This window comes from Hyperolius riggenbachi, chromosome 10 (assembly GCF_040937935.1).
Source record: "Hyperolius riggenbachi isolate aHypRig1 chromosome 10, aHypRig1.pri, whole genome shotgun sequence".
In the NCBI taxonomy this organism is placed as follows: Eukaryota; Metazoa; Chordata; class Amphibia; order Anura; family Hyperoliidae; genus Hyperolius; species Hyperolius riggenbachi.
In genome coordinates, this window is record NC_090655.1 from 155788692 (window position 1) to 155806098 (window position 17407).

A 17407-nucleotide genomic window follows, 5' to 3' on the forward strand; every position below is an offset into this window, starting at 1 on the left:
AGTACACCGCTCGCTCAGCCAGACTATATAGCATTGTGTTTACTGCCACTCTGTGTACACCGCTCAGCCACACTATATAGCATTGCGTACTCTGCCAGTCAGTGTGTATATTGCTGGGATCAGTAATACTCCACTCACCGTCAACCACTATATGAGCTCAACATGAGTTCCCCAGAGACCTCCGCTGTGAGCAGCACTCCCAACAACAGCAACAGCCAACGCCCCACGCAAGCTATAACATCCACCCCAGCAGCCAGTGGTCAGCAGCAGCCCTCCCCGGAGGAGAACGTTGTGTCCATCAGTCCGTCGCCAGAGCGATTAATGAGGGCTGCCATTGAGGAGATGATGGGGCCTGATGTGGAGGAGGAGGTCTGGCTCAGGCCAGCATCCCAAGTTAATGTTGAGGACGATGAGGGGTCTGTGTCTGGGGATGTTGGGGTGGCAGAGGTGGTGGGTGGGTCAGACTCAGGAGAAGAGTTGTATGATGAGGATGATGATCGGGACCATCTGTATGTGCCTCAGAGTCCGACCCCGGAAAACATGTTGTATCGTGTGTTTAGGTACTAAAATCTGCGTTCCCTCCCAGTAGTGTTGGGCGAACAGTGTTTGCCACTGTTCGGGTTCTGCAGAACATCACCCTGTTCGGGGTGACTATATAGCAGACTATATAGCATTGTGTTTAATGCCACTCTGTGTACACGGCTCAGCCACACTATATAGCATTGTGTTTACTTCCACTCTGTGTCTGCTGGGAACAGTAGTACACCGCTCACCCGCCACTGTATAGCATTGTGCTCTGTGTCACTGCTGACAATAGTGGTACACCGCTCACCCACCACTGTATAGCATTTCTGTACTGCCACTGTACTGCTGCCAGTCAGCGTGTACTTTAAGGATAAGTGAAATGAGGAAGAAATCCGGTGAAAGAGGGAGGGGCAAGGGAAGAGGTGTTTCCCCTGACGGTTCACGTACAGGCCACAGGGGAGCACCCAAGAAAACCCACTCAATACTGCCCATGTTGTCCAGGACAACAACCCTCACAGATCCAAAAGAACAGGACCAGATAATTACTTGGATGACCTCTCAAGCGTCCAGCAGTGGGTTAAGCAGCACCAGCACATCACGCACGAGGTCCGAGTCCTCAGCCAGTTAAAGTCTGGGCTTTCTTTGAAGACTGCACTGAGGATGTTACCATGGCGATTTGCAAGGTGTGCAAGACCCGCCTGAGCAGGGGGAAAAGTATTAACAACCTCTCCACCACCAGCATGAGCCGCCACATTCTATCCAAACATCCCACTCTGTGGGCAAACGCGGCAGGACAGGGTACCACCAGCAACACTGCCTCCCTTGGGTTCACCAGACTCACCACCAGACCCGCCTCAGCAGCAGCAGTAGCCCAGCCATTGCGTGGTTCACAACATTCACAAACATCAGACGATGCTGACACTGTCACTTTCCGGACTAGTGCTCTTGAGGTCTCCCAGTGTTCATCAAACACAACAACCAACAGCCCTTCGGTGTGCAGCGCTACGGTTGAGTTGTCTGTCTCTGAGATGTTTGAGCACAAGAGGAAATTGCCAGCAAATGACCCCCGGGCCGTGGCAGTAACAGCCAGCCAGCATAGCCAAGCTTCTGGCCTGCGAAATGCTGCCATATCGAGTGGTGGAGACAAACAGCTTCAAGGGCATGATGTCAGTGGCCATCCCACGTTACGTTGTTCCCAGCCGCTACCACTTTGCGCGCTCTGCAGTGCCTGAGTTGCATGAGCACGTGGTCAGCTAAATAACCCGAAGCTTGAAGAATGCCGTTGCCTGCAAGGTTCACCTCACCACTGACACCTGGACGAGTGCGTTCGGCCAGGGTCGATACATCTCCCTTACCGCGCACTGGGTGAACCTTGTGGAGCCTGGCAGCGATTCCTCACCTGCTACGGCGCGGGTGTTGCCCACGCCGCAAACAGCTGGATAACAACAGCAGCACCTACCTCTCTGACTCCTTCTCCTCCAACGCATCTCAAAGCTGTACCTCATCCGGAAATGCTAACCCAGCACCAGCAGCAGTAGGATCGTGGAAGCAGTGCAGCACAGCTGTTGGCATGCGTCAGCAAGCGTTGCTGAAGCTGATCTGCCTTGGGGATAAGCAGCACACAGGGGAGGAAATTTGGAGGGGAATAAAGGAACAGACGGATTTGTGGCTGGCACCGCTGGACCTGAAACCGGGCATGAAGCTAGACACCTGGCACGAACTGGCAATGTACGCAATAGAGGTGCTGGCTTGCCCGGCAGCCAGCGTTATGTCGGAACGCTGTTTCAGTGCTGCCGGAGGCATCATCACAGATCGGCGTATCCGCCTCTCCACAGAAAATGCAGACCGTCTGACTCAAATTAAAATGAATCAATCCTGGATTGGAAACGACTACGCAACACTCCTGGACCCCAACCAAGTAACATGACCGATGAACATCTGGGATGGTTTAGCGTTTCCGGTCCCTGTTTATTGAACCTCTCATCTGTATTACATTTATGACTGCATGGCGGCAAAAAGCATTGCTGCTATATCCGCACGCTTTTTGTCCTCATGCAAGGCCTGGGTTGTTGTGTCTCACAAAGCGTGGCCTTCTCCTCCTGCGCCTCCTCCTGTTCCATCACGTGTGCTGCTGCTGCTGCTGCTGCTGCTGCTGGGTTACCGTTGCCGGTCCCTGTTTATGGAACCTCTTATCTTTATTACATTTATGACTACATGGCGGTACAAAGCATGCTATCCGCACGCTTTTTGTCCTCATGCAAGGCCTGGGTTGTTGTGTCTCACAAAGCGTGGCCTTCTCCTCCTGCGCCTCCTCCTGTTCCATCACGTGTGCTGCTGCTGCTGCTGCTGCTGCTGGGTTACCGTTGCCGGTCCCTGTTTATGGAACCTCTTATCTTTATTACATTTATGACTACATGGCGGTACAAAGCATGCTATCCGCACGCTTTTTGTCCTCATGCAAGGCCTGGGTTGTTGTGTCTCACAAAGCGTGGCCTTCTCCTCCTGCGCCTCCTCCTGTTCCATCACGTGTGCTGCTGCTGCTGCTGCTGCTGCTGCTGCTGGGTTACCGTTGCCGGTCCCTGTTTATGGAACCTCTTATCTTTATTACATTTATGACTACATGGCGGTACAAAGCATGCTATCCGCACGCTTTTTGTCCTCATGCAAGGCCTGGGTTGTTGTGTCTCACAAAGCGTGGCCTTCTCCTCCTGCGCCTCCTCCTGTTCCATCACGTGTGCTGCTGCTGGGTTAGCGTTGCCGCGTGGTCCCTGTTTATTGAACCACTTATCTTTATTACATTTATGACTGCATGGTGGTACAAAGCATGCTATCCGCACGCTTCTTGTCCTCATGCAAGGCCTGGGTTGTTGTGTCTCAAAGCGTGGCCTTCTCCTCCTGCGCCACCCTCCTCCTGTTCCATCACGTGTGCTGCTGCTGGGTTAGCATTACCGGTCCCTTTTCCTGGAACCTCTTATATGTATTACATTTATGACTGCATGCCGACAAAAAGCATGTTACCTGTGCAAAGAAAACAGACATTTCCCGCATTTAAAAGACAGTTTTCCCTTTGAAACTTTAAAATCGATTTTCTCAAAAACTATAAGCTCTTTTTGCTAAATTTTTTTTTCCTCTTGTACCCACTCCCAAGGTGCACATACCCTGTAAATTTGGGGTATGTAGCATGTAAGGAGGCTTTACAAACCACAAAAGTTCGGGTCCCCATTGACTTCCATTATGTTCGGAGTTCGGGTCGAACACCCGAACATCGCGGCCATGTTCGGCCTGTTCGGCCCGAACCCGAACATCTAGATGTTCGCCCAACACTAACTAAGGCATGTCAGGTGATGTAACATCCTTATTGCCTTCAACCTCTGCCAATAATGGTTGTGCATCACTATATTCATCACACCAATATGTGAATAACTCCTCTGACATATCAGGTGGAGCGGCTGTGGACGGTGCTAGTGGTAGTGGCTGACTGGCGAGGGGTAATAAGTTGTTGTGGGGTGGCAGGATGATGGTGTATCAAGGTTCCATGCAAAAGCTGTAGAAGATGGGGTTTGCTGTGTAAGCCAGTCAACTACGTCCTCTGAATTTTGGGCGTTGATTGTACATGCCCTCTCAACACTGGGCATTCTTCCAGGGCTGCAGGAAATCAGAGCAGCAGGACCTTGAGGACCACTGCCTGTCTTTTTATTTGGGGTACTGTGCCTGCAACAAGTGAAAAATAATGCACTGGAGTGGTTCTGTGCCTGCAACTTAATGTGGCAACAATTGCAGCAGTGTACACAGTTGTGGGCGTCAGTGGGCTGTGTAGTGTCACACACAGAGAAATGCAATGGTACTATCAGAACACAGTCTAAAAACTTATGCACTGGAGTGCTACTATGCCTGCAACTTAATGGGGCAACAATAGCAGTAAGCAGTAATACTGTGCACAGCTCTGGGTGGGTGCCTGTGGGCTGTGGAGTGTCGCACACACACACACAAACGCAGAACGATGTAGTAGGCACTGGCAGCACTTAAAGGGCTATATGGGGTGCTTTCACAGCAAGTCAGTCAGTGAGGAACAACAAAACAGGCCTAGCTACCTTTCCCTATCTCAGCAATGCGCTCTCTTCCTTCCTCTCACTATAGCAGCCGGAGACAGAATGAAACATGGCCGGTGTAATGTCTGACTGCGTTGCCCGGAAGCTCCCTTCCACACTGAGTAGCATGCATGCTCAGTGTGAAGTTAATTATGCTGGTGATGGTAAAACAATAAATATCTCCGCTTCCACACATCATACACTCGCCAAATTTTCAGGGTAGGGAGAGGATCCCCTGAATGACCTCTATGCCAAATTGCAGCCCCCGAGCCCCGCTGGTTCAGGAGATAGATTAGAGAAACCTATCTCGGGAACCAGTGGGTCTCGGGGGCTGCAAATTGGCATAGAGGTAGTTCAGGAGTTCCCCTCCCTACCCTGAAAATGTGGGGAGTGTAGGATGTGAAGAAGCAGAGATATTTAGTATTTTACCATCAGCAGCATAATTCAATAGGAACTGTGGCCGCACAGTCTTCTACTGCGCATGCGGGGCAGCGCAAATCCAAAGGCAGCGTAATCAGACAACACCGGCGCAACTGCCTTCTTATAGGGCGTGGGGGGGAGGGGGGGGGAGGTGAGGCAGTGCAGGATGATTGGCTGCCATGTGCATGCTGACTGTGATGTAAGGGGTCAAAGTTTAGCTCGATGATGTATAGGGGGGGGGGGGGGGGGGAAACACGCCATGTGCTTGCTGCCAGTAATGCGCAAAAATGCCAATATTCTTTTCACCTTATTTTCGCAGCAATAAGTTAAATTTTCCCTTTAACAAGGAAAAATTCGCCCAAATATTTTAGCTTTTTTTCGCCTAATAGTTGCCGACTTTCGTGGTTCTTTTTTCGAAAATAATTTTTATTATGCATTTTTCAAAAGGAACACAAAACACATGACTTCCATTGTACATATATCAATAAAATAGGCATATTTCCATACAAGAGACCAAAGGTCTGAACAAATAGCTTGATGGCCATATTCTGCCTCTAAATGAGGCTAACACTGTGGATGATAAGCTTGTATAGGAATTTTTAGCCATCTTATCTGCAAATAGAATTAAATAGGTGACATCGCAGAATAGTAAGTCTCTTGTTTTGAGATTAATTAGTCAATCAAGAGAAGTCAAACCCCATTTTCCCACCCTCCCCAAAATGGATCCCTCCCCCCTTGGTCACATCGCTTTTCTCTTGAAGTTATTCAACATGTAGCCTCCAAATCCCCGGTATGGAGGCAAATAAATTGAGGGAAAGTACATCTCAGAGTCACAGAGAGACAAGTTCACCTGTAGCTGTAAACTAAGTTAGCGGGTGGTGATTGCCAGTTTGCCGAGAGTGCCATGTAGGTCCTCAGTTGCATACCAAGAAGTATATTTAAAGGGCTCTATAGGAGCATTTATCTCAGTTCCAGTGAAAGTAGCTGTGATGAAAGGTTTCCACTTCTTGAAGAATTTTGCTGAGCATTTTTCTTTATGTAGTAGGGTTTCAATCTTATCTATAGCAAATAAGTTTGCGAGTTCTGATTTTAAGTCCCAGACAGTTGGAATGGATGGGTATATCCAACGATTACAAATTGTTTTACGGGTAGCACAAAGCATGATGAGGGCTAGTTCAGATGGTACTGTCTGGTGACTAGCTGAGTCTGTGGTCGGAGGTATAATGTTGAACAAGGCTAGTAGTGGGTCTTTCTTTAAAGATTTTTTACAGGTTTGATTGATGAATTTGAAAGCTTCAGTCCAGTATTTATCAACTGTCGGGGCAAGTCCAGATACAGTGGAATAAATTCGCTTGAGGAAAGTCGCATTTGGGGCACTTGGCTTCATACCCCAAAGGTGGGTTGCGATATGATAGATTGAACGCATATTTGGCATGATGTATAAAAAGATAGTGAGATTCTCTCCATATTTCACTAGGAATGAGTTTACGAATTCGCAAATAGCCTTCCAATATATCTTCCTGGAAATGTTGGCCTTGGAAATATTTTAACCATCCTTTGAAGCATGACAGAGCTAATTTCTTTCCTTGTAGAGATAATATGGCCTTATGTGTTGCTGAAAGAGTCGCCCTGTCACCATCGGCCTTGATAAAGATATCAAATGATGTAATGGTGGCCAGGTTAGACATGTTAGCAGTATGGGCATTGACATAAGACTTGATTTGTGCATAATTAAGGAAGTCACGACTAGGAACTAGATAAGTTTCCCTGACATTATTGTAAGATCTCCAAGTATGCTCTTCTAGATCTAGCAGTTGTCCCAAATTATGTAGTCCCTTCTCCTCCCACTTGACGAAACCCTCATGCTGCATACCTGGTTTGAACCCTGGGCTACCCCATAGTGTCAGGTATTTGGAGATCTTACAAGGGAGCCCGAATAATTTTCTCAGTTCTCTCCAGGTGAGGATTGTATCTCTAAATAAAATGCTATGTTTGATTCGAGGGGGTAGGACGCTCCAGTCACCATGTAACAAGCCAGCCAGAGACCAGGGCTCAGCTATAGTAGCCTCTAATGTATGATTAGAAAATATGGATGTGTTAAATAACCAGTCTCTCACATGTCTGGTTATTACTAGGTTGTAGCGCCTGATGTCTGGGAGCCCCACTCCTCCTAGCTCTTTTGGTAGCGATAATTTAGCTAGTGAAATTCTAGCTTTCTTATTTTTCCATAGTAACTGTTTGAACACTGTATTTAACTGTTGGATCTCCAAATGCCTGAATAAGAGTGGAAGAACTTGCATGGGGTAGAGCAGTTTGCCAAAACTCACCATTTTTATTAATGCAGCCCGTCCCATGAGGTTTAAGGGAAGATTCGCCCAGGTCTTAAGTAGTGATGGGCGAACACCTGGATGTTCGGGTTCGGGAAAGTTCGCCGAACATGGCCGCTTTTGGGGGCCCTATGGGGTCGCAGGCATAAGGGGGGAGCATGCCCCGATCGCGGGGGGGGGGGTCGGAAATTCCCCCCACCCCCTCCGCTAGTGCTCCCCCCTCTGCCCGCTTCCCCATACAAAAGTTTAAGCAAAGTACCTGTAATAGTGGATGGCCTGGCAGTGGCACTGTGGAGTGAGGAGGAGGAGTCCGGAGAGTGACGCGTTGAGGGAGGCCGGGCAGCGGGGGTGAGGTCAGAGAAAGGGCGGAAGTACCACAAGGGTACTACCGCTGAACCGCCCGCTGCCCGGCCTCCCTCAACGCGTCACTCTCCGGACTCCTCCTCCTCACTCCACAGTGCCACTGCCAGGCCATCCACTATTACAGGTACTTTGCTTAAACTTTTGTATGGGGAAGCGGGCAGAGGGGGGAGCGCTAACGGAGGGGGTGGGGGGAATTTCCGACACCCCCCCCCCCCCCGCGATCGGGGCATGCTCCCCCCTTATGCCTGCGACCCCATAGGGGGGCAGTATTCGGCCCTGATCGGCGGCCATTTAGTAGTTCGGGGCAAACCCGAACTTAAAAGGCCGAACACCATCAGGTGTTCGGCCGAACTCGAACATCACCCGAACAGGGTGATGTTCTGCAGAACCCGAACAGTGGCGAACACTGTTCGCCCAACACTAGTCTTAAGCTGTCCAATCACTTTTTTCACTAGTGGGGCTATGTTTAGGTGATAAAGAGAATGAGGGTCTGGACTGATCTTGATACCTAAGTATGTAATTGGTCCTGAGGTGACCTTAACCCCAAAGTCGTGAGCTGCAGGGATGGTGGCTTTTCTTGACAGGAACATTAATTCGCTCTTAGAGGGGTTAACTTGAAAGCCTGACAGTGCTCCTACTTCTTTAATCAATTGTAATACAGATGGTAAATGTTGATAGGAAAAGAAGCACATCATCCGCAAAAAGAGCCTGGCGGACTGGATGATTGTTGATCAAAATGCCCTTGTTGTACTGTAGGAGGAGTCTAGCTAGTGGCTCTAAGGAGAGGTTGAATAAGAGAGGGGACAGTGGGCACCCCTGTCTGGTTCCTCTTTGAATTGTTAGGGGAGTAGAGAGAAATCCGGGCAGGTGAACTCTGGCCGTAGGGTTTTGATATAATAAGTGAATTAAATTTAAGAAAGGACCCGTGAAACCCATTTTATGAAGCGTCAACTCCATCCACCTCCAGTGAACCGCATCAAATGCTTTTTCCGTGTCGATTGTTAAGATTGCTGCTTGTTTACAGGTAAGTGGGTATGAGTTGACGTGTTCCAAGATGGTTAATACTTTTCTGATATTTGCCACTGCTGACCGTCCTCTAGTGAAACCAGATTGAGTGGTATTTATTAGCTTAGGCATTATAAGAGCCAGCCGATTGGCCATTATTTTAGTGAAAAGCTTGATATCCTGATTGATCAGTGAGATCGGCCTGTAGGATTCGGGAAGTAGGGGGGTTTTATCTTTCTTTAGGAGGACTTTAATGTGTGCTTCATTGCCAGATTTTAAGAAGGAGCGTCCTTGTAATATGTTATTAAATATTTTAGCTAACACAGGGGCAATATCTTTTTTTAGGGTCTTATAAAGTTCTGCAGAGAGGCCATCAGGGCCTGGGGCCTTATGGTTGGAAAGGGTGGTTATAGTGGCTATGATCTTTTCTGGAGTGAGATTACAATTTAGCGATTCTAGATCTTCTGATGATATTTTAGCTAGATTTGCTTTAGTTAACCAGTCATCTGCAATTGAGTCTATATCTTTAGGGGTTGGGTATATAGGTTTCAATAAAAGTCAGCAGAGATATCACATATCTCCTTGGGATGACTTGTTATATTTCCTTGGTTATCCTTGAGCTTTAGAATTGGTTCTGGGGTATGGATCCCTTTCGATAATTTTGCTAGCAGTTTACCTGTTTTATTTCCGTATTTAAAAAAATAACGTCGTGAATTAGGTTGCTGCTGTACTTCTCGCAGTTTTAGCCATTTATCTACTTCAGTTTTGTATTTAAGCAGGGGCGGCACCAGGGGGGTGCAAGGGGGTGCTCGAGCACCCCCTAGAATTGTCCAAGCACCCCCAAAGCACCCCCTGGAGTGAACTGACTTCAGGCGTCTAAAAGACGCCAAGTCAGTTCACACAGCGGCAGCACGGAGCAGCAGGCAGGGCTACGGTAAGATGGCCGCCCGGAGCCCTGTTCTGCAGACTTCGAGTCTGCAGTGCATGGCTTCGGGCGGCCATTTTCCCGTAGCCCTGCTCTCTGCATGCAGGCAGGAAGTCTCGTCGTGACGTCGGGAAGGAAGAGGATCGTGGGCGCGCGGGCGCTGCGCGCCACAATGAGGTCGGGACTCGGGACAGGAGGTCGGGAAAGAAGGTCTGGCTGTAGGTGAGTAAATGGGTTTTTCTTTTCTTTTTCAGGTGATGCTGATTGTGCATATTGGGGGTCATATCTGCTACGGATTGTGCATATTGGGGTCATATCTGCTACGGATTGTGCATATTGGGGTCATATCTGCTACGGATTGTGCATATTGGGGTCATATCTGCTACCGATTGTGCATATTGGGGTCATTTCTGCTACCGATTGTGCATATTGGGGTCATTTCTGCTACCGATTGTGCATATTGGGGTCATTTCTGCTACCGATTGTGCATATTGGGGTCATTTCTGCTACCGATTGTGCATATTGGGGTCATTTCTGCTACCGATTGTGCATATTGGGGTCATATCTGCTACCGATTGTGCATATTGGGGTCATATCTGCTACCGATTGTGCATATTGGGGTCATATCTGCTACCGATTGTGCATATTGGGGTCATATCTGCTACCGATTGTGCATATTGGGGTCATATCTGCTACCGATTGTGCATATTGGGGTCATATCTGCTACCGATTGTGCATATTGGGGCCATATCTGCTACCGATTGTGCATATTGGGGCCATATCTGCTACCGATTGTGCATATTGGGGCCATATCTGATAACGATTGTGCATATTGGGACCATATCTGCCACCGATTGTGCATATTGGGACCATATCTGCCACCGATTGTGCATATTGGGACCATATCTGCCACCGATTGTGCATATTGGGACCATATCTGCCACCGATTGTGCATATTGGGACCATATCTGCCACCGATTGTGCATATTGGGACCATATCTGCCACCGATTGTGCATATTGGGACCATATCTGCCACCGATTGTGCATATTGGGACCATATCTGCCACCGATTGTGCATATTGGGACCATATCTGCCACCGATTGTGCATATTGGGACCATATCTGCCACCGATTGTGCATATTGGGACCATATCTGCCACCGATTGTGCATATTGGGACCATATCTGCCACCGATTGTGCATATTGGGACCATATCTGCCACCGATTGTGCATATTGGGACCATATCTGCCACCGATTGTGCATATTGGGACCATATCTGCCACCGATTGTGCATATTGGGACCATATCTGCCACCGATTGTGCATATTGGGACCATATCTGCCACCGATTGTGCATATTGGGGCCATATCTGCTACCGATTGTGCATATTGGGGCCATATCTGCTACCGATTGTGCATATTGGGGCCATATCTGCTACCGATTGTGCATATTGGGGCCATATCTGCTACCGATTGTGCATATTGGGGTCATATCTGCTACCGATTGTGCATATTGGGGCCATATCTGCTACCGATTGTGCATATTGGGGTCATATCTGCTACCGATTGTGCATATTGGGGTCATATCTGCTACCGATTGTGCATATTGGAGCCATATCTGATAACGATTGTGCATATTGGAGCCATATCTGATAACGATTGTGCATATTGGGGTCATTGGACGTGTTTTTTGTTAAAATCTGCTCACATTACGTGTATTTTCTTGAGAAAACCTGCACAATTATGTGAATTTTCTGGGAAAAGGGTCACCAAAACTTGGGCCCTCTGTCTTTGCGTTGCACTTTTAAAGGGAACCCGAGGTGAGAATAATATTGAGGCTGCCATATTTATCTCCCTTTAAGCAATACCAGTTGCCTGGCTGCCGTGCTGGTCCTCTGCCTCTTATTCTTTCAACCATAGACCCTGAACAAGCATGCAGCAGGTCAGGGGTTTCTGACAATATTGTCAGAACTGACAAGATTAGCTGCATGGCTTGTTTCTGGTGTAATTCAGTTCACTACTACAGCCAAATAGATCAGCAGGGCTGCCAGGCAACTAGTATTGTTTAAAAGGAAATAAATATGGCAGCCACCATATCACTCTCACCCTGGGTTCACTTTAAATTACAGTTAGCCCCGCCCTCATCCGGTCATGACCACGCCCATTTTTTCGCCGCGGCGCGCTTAGCGCGCCGCAGGTTCTAGCCACACCCATTTTTTGCCGCTTCGCGCGACGCAGGTCGTCAGCTCCCCCGGAAATTGGTCCAGCACCTGCATAGCACCCCCTAAAAAAAATTCCTGGAGCCGCCACTGTATTTAAGCCATTCTACCCGGGTGCTTGGCCCAGGTGTTGTCTGATATGCTTGATATGCCTTCCTCACTTTATAAAGCGCCTCAGTGTATAGTCTATTTGTTTTTTTCTTTTTAGTAGCTGTATATGCTATTATTCTCCCTCTTAGTACTGCTTTAGCAGTGTCCCAGAAAAGATTGGGATTATCTAAATGTGCTTTATTATCCTGATAATATTCAAACCACCATCCCTGCAGAGACTGGGTGAAGCTATCATCGCCGTATAGATACGCAGGAAATCTCCAGATGATATCTGAGCCACGTGGGATTTGTTCCATTATTTCTATTTCTATGGGAGCATGATCTGAAATTACAATATCCTGAATAGTGGAGGACAGTAACCTTGGCACCATCTTTTCCCCCATAAAAATATTGTCAATGCGAGAAAATGAAGAATGTGGTTGGGAAACCCTAAGCTAGCTAACGGGTAGATTTATTTTAGGTAACCCTCCAGGACAGGTATACTACGAGATTTGGCCCCTCCCAGGAAACAGGAAACATCCACTTGGTCTCTCTATAAGTTTAGACCCACCGCAGGTGTCCGGCAGTATGTATTCAAGAAACCCTGAACATGGTCTACACACCAGACTAACCTAATTATACATTGCAGTTTATCATATATACACATAACGTATACAGTATTACATATACATACTTTTAAAATGGGTGGGTTCGCAACCTGTCCTGGAGGGTTACCTAAAATAAATCTACCCGTTAGCTAGCTTAGGGTTTTTCCAGTAACCCTCCAGGACAGGTATACTACGAGATGATGAGCGAGAAATAAACCTCACCAACCTTAGGGCGGGCTGACCGCTTGCAGGATTTCTCTTCCAAACTCCCTTGCAGTCATCCGATTCAACTTGTAGTGGCACATGAATGTGTTGATATTCTTTCATGTCGCCGCTTTACATATCTCCATTGGAGACACTCCAGCTCTGCAAGCCCAGGTCGTAGCCGTTGCCCTGGTATAATGAGCCTTTACTTCACCAGGAATTTCTAAATTCCTGGTTTTATACGATTCCACAATGCACAGATTGATCCATCTATAGTCTATGATACCTTTTGGCCTACTAACTTGCCAGAAAAATTAACAAATAAACTTTCTTATATCTTTACTTTCTTTTAGCTATTCTATCAGATTTTTCCTTACATCTAACATACTTCATTTCTTTTCTTTTTCATTCAATGGATTAGTGTAAAAGGAAGGAGATATAATTTCTTGACATCTGTGAAACCTATCTCTGACCTTGGCAAGAAATCTTCACTAGTTCTGAGAACAACTCTATCATCATATATTGTGCAGGACAGTTCTTTACATGACAGTGCCTCTAATTCACTTATGCATCTTGCAGAGGTTATGGCCACTAAAAAGACCGCTTTTAGTGTTATAAGTCCTAAGCCTAAGTCTTCCGCTGGCACAAAAGGCGAAAATGTCAAAGCTTTTAGTACAGTGGATAAATCCTATTTCGGAAACGGTTTCACCACAACCGGCCTTTTCCGCTCCACAGACTTCAAAATCTAATAATTAAAGGATCATTAGCCAACTGCTTGTGTAAAAAAAAACCTGATAATGCAGAGATCTGAACCCTAATAGTGTTTAGGGTCAGACCACTAACACAGTTTTGCAAAAAACTCCAAAATTGTCCCTATTTCAGCAGACTTAAGAAGCCCATACCCAGTCGATTTTCGGCCGATCGATCGAAATCGATCGATCACAAATCTATTGCCTGATTGTGATCGAAGGATCAACTGCAATCTTTCTGACAAGCTGGAAAATTAAAATCGATCTGAAGAGATTGCTTATCACTCTGCATTGACCCCAATGCACCTAAAACACATCAGATAGATCAGAAATGTATCTGATAATCTGTCTGCTGCTAATCTAAACAGTGTATGACTCCCTTTAACAACAGATTCCTGTAAGCACAGGTCATACATTTTATATAAGTTCGCTTTCTAACTATTTAGTAAAGATTCAATCACTCTGTTAGATAGTCCTTTTCCCCTGAGGATAGACTTTTCACTAGCAAGTCCGCTAGATTCAAAATTTATTACTTGAGGAATGTTCACCTCTTGAACTGTGATTAGATTGTCCCGCAAACTTCATATTCAACAATAGCGGAAACCATAATCTCTTGTCCCAACTGGGTGCAGCTAAAATTACAGTCATCTCTGAATTCATTATCTTCCTGAGAACAACTCTACCTCTGGTATTCCCCACATCTGGGTTATCCACCTGCTGTATTCAAAGTCCACTCCACAATCGACGTTTGAGTCCGACTGAGGAAGTCTGCTAGATTGTTTGTTGAGCCCTTTAGGTGTACAACTGTGAACGACTTCAGATTGTCCTCTGCTAACACTAGACTCTCTAATGCTGGGGGTACACGGTACGTTTCTGTACCGTGTATCGAGCAACTGATCCAGCCAGCTGATAATATTCAGCTGGCCCGACCATGCCGCTCAACCCCCGCCTGCGGACAATGGCAGGGAATCGAGCGCTTATAAGGAAGGGGACGAGCGGCAATCGATCTGCGCGCACGAGCGGGGATGCGCTGGCATCGAGCCGCTGGCTCGATCCGGCGCAATAACCGAGCCGTGTATGCCTGGCAAAACGCTAAGTTCATCAACTTGAACAATTTTGTTCCCCTAAGACGATTTTTAGTTCCAATTTATCACAAATCCTAGGCACAGAATTATCCGATATGGTTGTATTTTAAATCTTTCTATGCTTATTACTCATCCAGCTTTTTCAGTTCTGTAATCACTACCTCTATGATGCATTAACTGGTAAGGAATTAACACAATTTCTTTCCTGTGAAGTTCGGCAATTATTTACGAAATAATTTTTGTAAATATTCTGGGTGCCGATTTTATTCCAAAGGAGAGGCAATGGAATTGAAAGTGATACATTCCGTTTTCGTTTCTCACTGCAACCTCAGAAATGCCTGGGATTTCGATTCAATCAATACCTGTCAATAAGCCTCTTTCAGACCGATGCTTATCCTGTATCCTCCTGGAATCAGAAGATTCCAGACTGTGTAAATTGACTCCATTCAGAAACTTTACATGTTTTATGAATGTATTTATTGGCTTCCGATTCCATATCAATCGAATATTTCCTGTCAGTTTTTTGACCAGGGATATCTTTGCATACAACCCATTCCTTTGTTTGCGGGTACTATTCACTTCACAAATTATTTAAAGAGTGGAAGGAATTGCTGAGTCTTCCTCCCACCTGGTTTTCGTGCCTTTTGTTTAGACGGTGCATCAGAGCTTCTGAACAAGGCGTTCGGTTTGCTCTGCTCTATTGAAGCTGTGATATTGGCCTCGTTCGAGAATCTGTACCAAATCTGGCCCAAATAATCGATCTCTTGAATGTGGAATTGTACACACTTTATTTTTGGGTAAAGTACTTCCCATGTCTTTATCCAAAGATTCCTTCTAGCTACATTGGCTAACGCTGCAGCTCTGTCATCAATGTGATTCAGAAGTCGCATCAATCATAAAGCGAATAGCTTTAAACATCACAGTAAAAGAATTTAAGATTACCTCTTTACTTGCACCAATTTTTATGTGCCTTTCCACCTGCCGCATTCCCAAATTTAAAGTGCGAGCGACTACTGTAGTTGCTGCAGCAGGCCGAAAATTTTTACCAATAGCTGTCCAAGTTTTCTTTAAAGCAAACTTTTTTTTTTTTTTTTTTTTTTTTTTTTGAAGGCTCTTTTATATTATCAACACCTTCAAAAACTAATTAATTTTAACTTAAGAAAAGACAGCATCCAACTTAGGACACTTGGGATCCTGGGGCCCTTTGTGGTGAGTTAGTTGGCAAAACCCTACATATCCCGGCATGCAAAAGCGAATGCAGATCTGCTTGAGCAGTGTCATGAATAAGTGAATTAGGCCTTATCTGCAAAGCCAGGTATAGAAGGGTTCACTTGGTGTGTGATGCACACACCCTTTTTGCAATACAAATTAGGACACTTGTCCCAGTGTTTGCTATGCTCTTCTGAAAAAGGAAACCTTCCCTTAAACCTAGACAAAAACACTTTTCCTTTGAAGTATGTACAGAAAAATACTAGTGGTTGGTCCCCTTCTACTCCTGCATACAATGCCTCATGTACAGAAGTCCTTTGTGGCTTGTCAGTTTTTAAAACTAATGCATTATATAAAGCTTTTCAGTTACACGTGATGCAAATTTAACTCTTGCAGGTTTGCTTTGCATACTCCTCTTCACCATCAGAATCAAAAACATCCTCCATTTCGAATTACTCTGGTTCAGAATCAGACAAAACATGTCTATTAGCTGTGGCTTTTTTATGTACAAACAAAGGTCCAACAGATATATTACTAACAATTTCCTCTGATACGGCAGCCGGTATATTGTCAATAACTGGCGGAGTTATAATCACCCCCAGCCTGTGCAAAAAAAGTAGTTTCAACATTAATTGGCACAGGAACTTTTATCTGTAACAACATTAACAGGTGCTTGTGTAGCTGAAACCACCATTGCTTCTCTGAAAGCCTTAATTAACTCAGTCATTTCACTTCTCATTGCATTCATTAAGTATTTATATGAAGTAGCAGACTCCTGATTAAGCAGTGTAATTGTGCATGCTTAACAAAGTTTTAGCACATACATGTGGCAATTTAGTATTGCATATAGGGCAACGTTTGGACCTGGGCCTGTCAGTTTAATCAGCAGTATTTACTCTGAAAGAAAAACAGACAAAACAGCCCTAGTCAAACAAACCATTTTAGCTAAACAAACAATTCTTAGCCAAACTTTGCCCCAACAGCTAAGGCTAGCTGTAAAAACGAATCCAAATCAGTTTTATCTCACCGCTCCTGCGTCTTGTTTGTTTGGATCAGTCTCAGGTTTGTCGGCTTTGGTATCCTTCTTGGCCTCCTGCCTTGAATCTCAGCCTCCTGAGCAGCGTTTATCTCTCACACAGTTTAATGGATAGTGAGAGTGAACGCCGAACCGCTGTAGCTCTTCAATTCTGGCGTGCGGAAGTGACGTCACGGTGACACCGGAAACGTCCGTGCCGCCATCTTGGTTGAGGGAAACCATGCGCACGGCCTCCGCCTACCTCTTTGTCTCCCCCAGCGTCCAACAACCGTGCCAGCGGCCTCTGCCTAAAGAGCGTCTTCGCTACAGCCTTCCCCCTGCCGCCATCACCTGAACACCATGCGTTTGAGGGAGGTAAGCCACTGGTTCCACACTCCTGATCTCCGCATTTATCGGCCAGCATAAATCCCCAGCAGCATGCCCAAAGCCCTTAGCCACCCAGGCTCTCCAGGACTCAGACACCTTACAGAGAGACCTGTTCCAGGGAACAGGAAACATCCATACTGCCGGACACCTGCGGTGGGTCTAAACTTATAGAGAGACCAAGTGGATG